The following is a 6590-nucleotide window of genomic DNA, read 5'->3' as shown; positions in this document are numbered from 1 at the left end:
CACTGGGACTATTCCTGGCTTGTGCTCTAGACTGTTTCTATGTGGAGCTGGGGATTCAAACCAGAGTCACAGCCAATGTGGCTGCTTGCAAGGGAAGAGCCTTAGCTTCTGTGCTGATCTCTGGTCTAGTAAGGGGTTTCTCACTAAACTTAGATGGCACACCATTTTGGGAAGATCTGGGAAAGGACATTTTGAAAGCGTGAGTGAGAGGATCAGAACAGTCCTGTAGGTCAATCTGAAAAGCCACACATTCCTCTTTTTAGCCAATTCAATTGGGCTGGAGTGATAGCACAGCAGCCCGATTGAGCCGGGTTCAATTCCTCCACCCCTCTCGAAGAGCCCGGCAAGCTACCGAGTTTATCTTGCCTGTGCGGCAAAGCCTGGCAAGCTACCCGTGACATATATGATATGCCTAACACAGTAATTGTCACAATGGAGAAGTTACTGGGCCCCCTGGAGGAAATTGATGAACAAAAGGAGGACTGACAGTGACAGCCAATTCAAAAACACAATCACAGACCAGGGTGATAACTTGAGTGGTAGAGCACAAGGAACTCAGGGCCTCATAAGGAGGGATGAGACCCTGAGTTTGATCCCTACACCATATACTGGCCCCCTCCACACCTGCCTGAGCATTGTTCACTATACTCTTGGTGGCCTCTGAGCACCTCTACTTTGAGATCTGTACCATTAGGCTTGAGTACTGAACTTTTGAGCCTTTGAAAAAAATATGATCAGAGAGATAGTGTAGGTTTAAGGTGCTTGTCTTGCATATACACAACTAACCCCAGTTCCATCCAATGGTCCCCTGAGCATGACCAGGAGTGATGCCTGAGCAAAGAATGAGAAGTAATCTCTGAGTCCAGGCAAACTTTCTTTCCATAAATTAATACTATACTTGAAAAGCAGAACCAAAGTAAGGAGTTTCTGTAAAAAATGGTTTAACCAGCCACATGATACAGTAAAAGTAACAACAGAAGGAGAGAGGCTGACTCAGAAATAACTGTCATGATTTAAGAGTAATGCACCAGAAACTCTTCACATTAGTCATAAACAACATGGACAATCTGAATGATCTGGAGCCAGGCTATGTCCCTTGAATCTGAGTATGAACAACAACAGCTTTAGGATGAGGCATTTTGGGGTGTGGTGTCTGGAATCAACACAGGTTTTGTCACCAGATAGATATATGTGTCCTGACTCTGTATGCTCACTGTATAATTGGCACAGATGCCTTAAGCTTTCTGAAGTTTGCAAAATGGCATCAGTGGCATGTGCTTCATAACATTGCTCTGAAGAAAGTATAATAGCAGATGCTCAATAAAAAACATAGGCTCAAAAGCATAATATGTTTAATATAAAAATATCTCTGAGGTTTCACCTTTTCTCTTGTTGATTTACAAAGTTGTAGACCTGAATGAAGGCTAACCTTACAAACTGATAATACTCAGTTTAAACATTTTTTAAAGGGAAAAACATAATGTTCTGAAGCCATTAATTTTAGGAGACAGACTGAGTGTGGACTCAGTAGGCCTGGACTGTAGTAGAATGATCTAAATTGCTTTCTTGTTGAATTTGAATTTAACAAAACTTTAGCATTCTGAGTTTCTGAAACATGAAGAAAAAAGTTAAATCACATGTAAAATATTCCTTTTAGGTCCCAGAGGGAGCTTTATTGTAATTTTAGAAGGAATTTTAATAATCAGTAGTTAAAATAAAAATATTTTCAATTTGAGCAAACTTATCTAGTAGATTCACTTACAGTAGGCTGTTGTTATTATTATTATTATTATTATTATTATTGTCATCATCATCATCATCATTATCCAGGATAGGATGTAGGCAATGTTTCATAGCATAGTTCTGAGTATAGGGTAAAAATAAAATCAATACTTCAAAAAATAGAATGCAATCTGCAAAAGTAAATTCTGATCATGATTCATGGTACAGAGAAGACTCTCTTGGAGACTTTCAGAAATGCAGTTAATTATTTAATGTCAACATTAATTTAATTAATGTTGGAAAACATTGTTAATATATTCCCTACAGATATTTTTCTAAAAATGTTGATGATCTGGATAAATCCTCATTTCATTACTGATCCCACTGAGCAAGTAATTGACCTAACTGCACTCAAAGAGGACATTGAGATGGAAAACCACTTCTTTAAAAGTTGATTATAGGATTTTCCCTCCCAATTTAAAGTAGGGACACTTTTCCTTGCAGCTTCTCAGATAGGCCCTCAAGATTTGAAAAGCTCGTTAGTGGGGAATAGTACAAAGAATCTGCAGTCAACCAATACTCTTCTAGATAATTAATAGGATTGCTCAGACAGCTTATCTGCTTAAACTTCTGAAAATCTCTTCATCCTTTATCTACTGGAACACAAATCACTCCAAAAGGAAAAAAACTAAAGGAACTTATTATAAAGCAGATTTTTAAAAGTTTTTTTTTGTTTTTTCTTTTTAAAATCAGATTTTATTGCTCTATCGCCATTTTTCTGAGTTTCTTGTCTCTTTATATTTAGATAATTAAATGGTGCTTTCCATTCACTTGAACAAAGGTGAGGTAGTTGCATTTTTTTCTGGTGAGACAAGCATTTTTGTTTTGTTTTGTGTTGGGGCCATACCAGGCAGTGTTAGGGGCTACTTCTGACTCAGTGATGGGGGTGGGGGTGGGAGGAAAGTTCTGAGTACTGGGGATAAGCCAGTCTGAGATAAGCATTTCTTAAGATCTTTTTGATCAACTCAGGCTAGATATCACCTGGCGGGGGAAACTGGTCCGGGAACTAGAAAACCTTGACACTGGGTTTTCCTTTGTGATTTGTTAAAAATTCTTTCATTGCCAGCTGCAGAAGTGATTTGCTTTTAAACAAGAGAAAACCTACTGGGAGGGAGAGAGAGAGAGAGAGAGAGAGAGAGAGAGAGAGAGAGAGAGAGAGAGAGAGAGCGCAAAGAGCCATTGATTCAGGGTAGGACAAAAAGTAGAGCCCAGACCAGGAAGCAGGACCCATAGAAACTCTAGCAGCAGGAACAGAATGGGGAGAAAGCCACTGTTAGGATAGAACATCAGATACCAGTGATGCTGCCTCGGTCGAATGATAATAAATCCACTCTTTTTTGAGGGGGGAGGTCACACCTGGCGATGCACGGGAGTTACTATTGATTCATGCACTCAAGAATCACTCCTGGCGGTCCTCAGGGGACCATATGGGATGCTGGGAACGGAACCTGGGTTGGCCTTGTGCAAGGCAAAAGCCCTACCCACTGTGCTATCGCTCCAGCCCCTATAATAAATCCACTCTTGCTGGATATATTATGGTGATCCCAGTGTGCCCTACTTAGTCATTATTTTAGTTTTTATTATAATTTATGTACTAGAATTTATTATGTATAAAATTATATTTATTATTAGTTAAAAGAACTTGTTTTTAGTTCTGGTCTCTAAAGTTATTGCATCACCACCAAAGTGCCCACAACCCACCCCCCACAATGTAGTATCATCTGTTTAATTTACTTTATATCTATATATACATTATATATAATATTTTATAGCACAACCACTCAGAAATTTCTTAATAAATCAGGAGGCAGTTTGGGAAAAGAAATTTCATGGTAGTCAGATCATTTTGTCTACTAATGTGCAAATTCTTGGCATTCTTAGAGTTATTTATAGGTTTAAAAATTGGACAGTGTGTCTCCCCTGAAAGCTTTTGGGATTACCATGTCCCAATGCTGCCTGATCCTATGGCATATCTATAAAAATCTACAATCAATATAAGAAGATAAAGTGGAAGGAGACATTTACTTACCTATTTTGGAGGAATAGCTGTTCTGAAGCAGATAGTACAGGAGGTAGTATGTGCTTACTTTGCATGCAGCTGTCCCTGGTTCCACCCCTGGTACCACCTATGGTTCCCTGAGATCAGCCAGGAGTCAGTCTTGAGCATAGAGGCAAGAATAGTCCATTTATCTCCCCATTCCCTTTATTGTTGATATCTGGGATGACATACCTGGTGTGGTGCACTGGAGATCACACATTTATTGTGACACCAGGGATCGATGCCAGTGTGGCTAGAGACCACACTGGGTGACATAGGATGGTACTAGGATTGAACTTGAAGCTTCCTATCTGTAAGGTGGGTGCTCTACCAGTCAGCCCCCTCCCTGGGCCCCTGGAATAATACATTTATGAATGCCAGTGAGTTGAGTGATTCCACTTGTTATGATTCTGTCACTGTGCAATGGTGGCAATATTGGATTTTCACTCACACACTCAGCTTCTTTACACCAATTTGTTACCTCACTATTTCTGTGGGTCAACAGTCCAGGAATGGCTTAGCTGGCTTCTGCTCAGGGTGTCACAAGGCTGAAATTGAGGTGTTAGGGTGGAAATCTCATCTGCTGCTGGAGGAAGGATCTGTTGATGGGCACTGTCATGTCGCTGACAGATTTCAGTTCCTGGTGGCTACATGTAGGACTGAGGATTTTAGTTTCATGCTGGTTTGGGCTGTAGCCCGTGCTCAGCTCCAAGAGGTTGCCCACAGTTCCTTCCCATGTTGGGGTTCCTTAAAGCCAGCAAAGGAGACTCCTGTAAGATTGGGCTAATGGCTCTGGATAGAGTCCCATCCACCTCAGCACCAGGACTGCATCCCTTCAAGTAGAAGCTGATCCTGTATCCTGGCCACACTCAGGAATAAGGACTCACATGAAGGTATAAATATCAGGAGCACTGGAGGGGCCATCTATGAATCTGTTAGCATGGATGACCTGCAGGGAACGGTCCCCAGAACTCTGTGCATCTGATGTTCACAAACCTCCATCTTGGGGAGGTACTTCATAAGGAGAACATGTGTGTGTGTGTGGGGGAGGGGGGTGTGGAGGGTGGGGGTGGGAGAGAGGCAGAACAAAACCTTACCTGCTAATCTCCTCTGAGAGAAGCTTCCCCTTCTCAGAGCTACTGACCTGGTCAGTACTTCACAGTTGTGTGTGCAAATAAGTTGGGTCAGTGCTTCACAGTTGTGTGTGAAAATAAATTGAGCATCTTTGTTGAGCAGTAACCTTTGGTCTGGATCTACCATTTGGTAAGTTAACTTTTCCTTATCGAATGGAAATACTTTCCATCTTCATGGTTCTTATTATTTTTCTCAACCCCACTATCTGTACCCTAAAGATAGGAGTCATTTTCTAGGTTAGGAGACTTTCCATCTTTTAGGTGGGATAAAACAAAGGCTTTAGAACTGTAGAGGAAATTGATCCAAGGGCTCAGTTTTTGTTTCTCTAGTGGTATGGAGAGAGAAGGGTCTCCTGATGAAAGTGGATAATCTGCCCTCGCTTGGCTGTACTGGGTCGTGTAAATCAAACACATTTGATGGGATGACCTTACAAATCCCCATTACTGTAATGTGCTTGGCTCCTTCTAGAGCTTGTTTATGCACTTGGGGACAGAGAAGCAGTGGATGAACAGGGGCAAAAGACATGTGACTGCATGGTCCTGGACTTGGTTTAAAAAGTTTTGAGCTTCAGAGACCATACAGTCCTAATTTATAGAGATAATAATGCCTTTGAAAGGACAGCATAGTGCTTGGAATAGAGTAAACATTGTAGGAAGTAGATTGCAGTCCAAGAGGAGGGTACCTAAGACTCTAACCAGGGAAAATTGATTCTCAAGTTCGCTCCTTAGCAAGGGGCTCAAGGAAATGCCTATTTAACATGGTAGCTTATGGGGATTTAGTGAGGTCAGAGGATGTAGCTGCAGCCCCTCTCGTACATAGCTAGGTGGCAGGGGGTGCATTCTGGGTGTGTGTGTGTGTGGGGGGGGGGGGTATAGGGGAGCAAGGAACTCAGCAGCTGCCTTTTATTTCTCATTTCCCAGGATCTAGTGGAAAACACAAAGGACTTAACTGGGTGTCGCTGGACAAACAACAGCCTGTCCAGGCCATTTTTACTGCTGTAACCGTGAAGCCACTTGGAGGGATCAAAAGCAGGGAAGAATGTCAGAACATTTTATAAACCCCGCCTGCCAAAGGGAACCCAGGATGCACTCGCCTTGTCAAGCTTGTCTCTGAGGTCAGATAAGATTTTCGTTTTTCTCCCCAAGAGTGCCCTATCTGGCCAAATGAAATGTTAAATGCATTTTAGAAAAGTTTTAATTTGAACAACTTATGATTTAAAATACATTTTATAAATAATTTTTCCATAGACTTGATTGAGGTTATTGAGAACTTTACAAAAGACATACTGCAGAGCGACAAATGAAAGAAATTACAAAAAAATAGATATACCTACCATCCTCCTATTTAAAAATACAATGCAATACATCACAGCATTTTGTTCATTTTTTTTTGTGCAAAGTGGAAGACAATGCTATCACATACTCACTCAAAGGGATGTAAACTTTAATACAGTTACTTTGCATAATAATATAGGCACAGCTGAAATAACAGATCCTTTCCTTCTCGAAGTTGATATGCCTTAGTTCAACATTTTCCTTTTATTTTGTAGGGTTGAAGAGCTAGTTTTGCCTTATACAAGTGTGTGTATCTACCAAAACATGTGTCTGCTTTAAAATTTAGTAAACTCCCAACATAT

This window comes from Sorex fumeus, unplaced genomic scaffold, assembly GCF_029834395.1.
Source record: "Sorex fumeus unplaced genomic scaffold, SorFum_2.1 ptg000007l, whole genome shotgun sequence".
NCBI lineage: Eukaryota > Metazoa > Chordata > Mammalia > Eulipotyphla > Soricidae > Sorex > Sorex fumeus.
The sequence above is the reverse complement of the archived record's forward strand: the minus strand, read 5'-3'. Positions refer to the sequence as shown.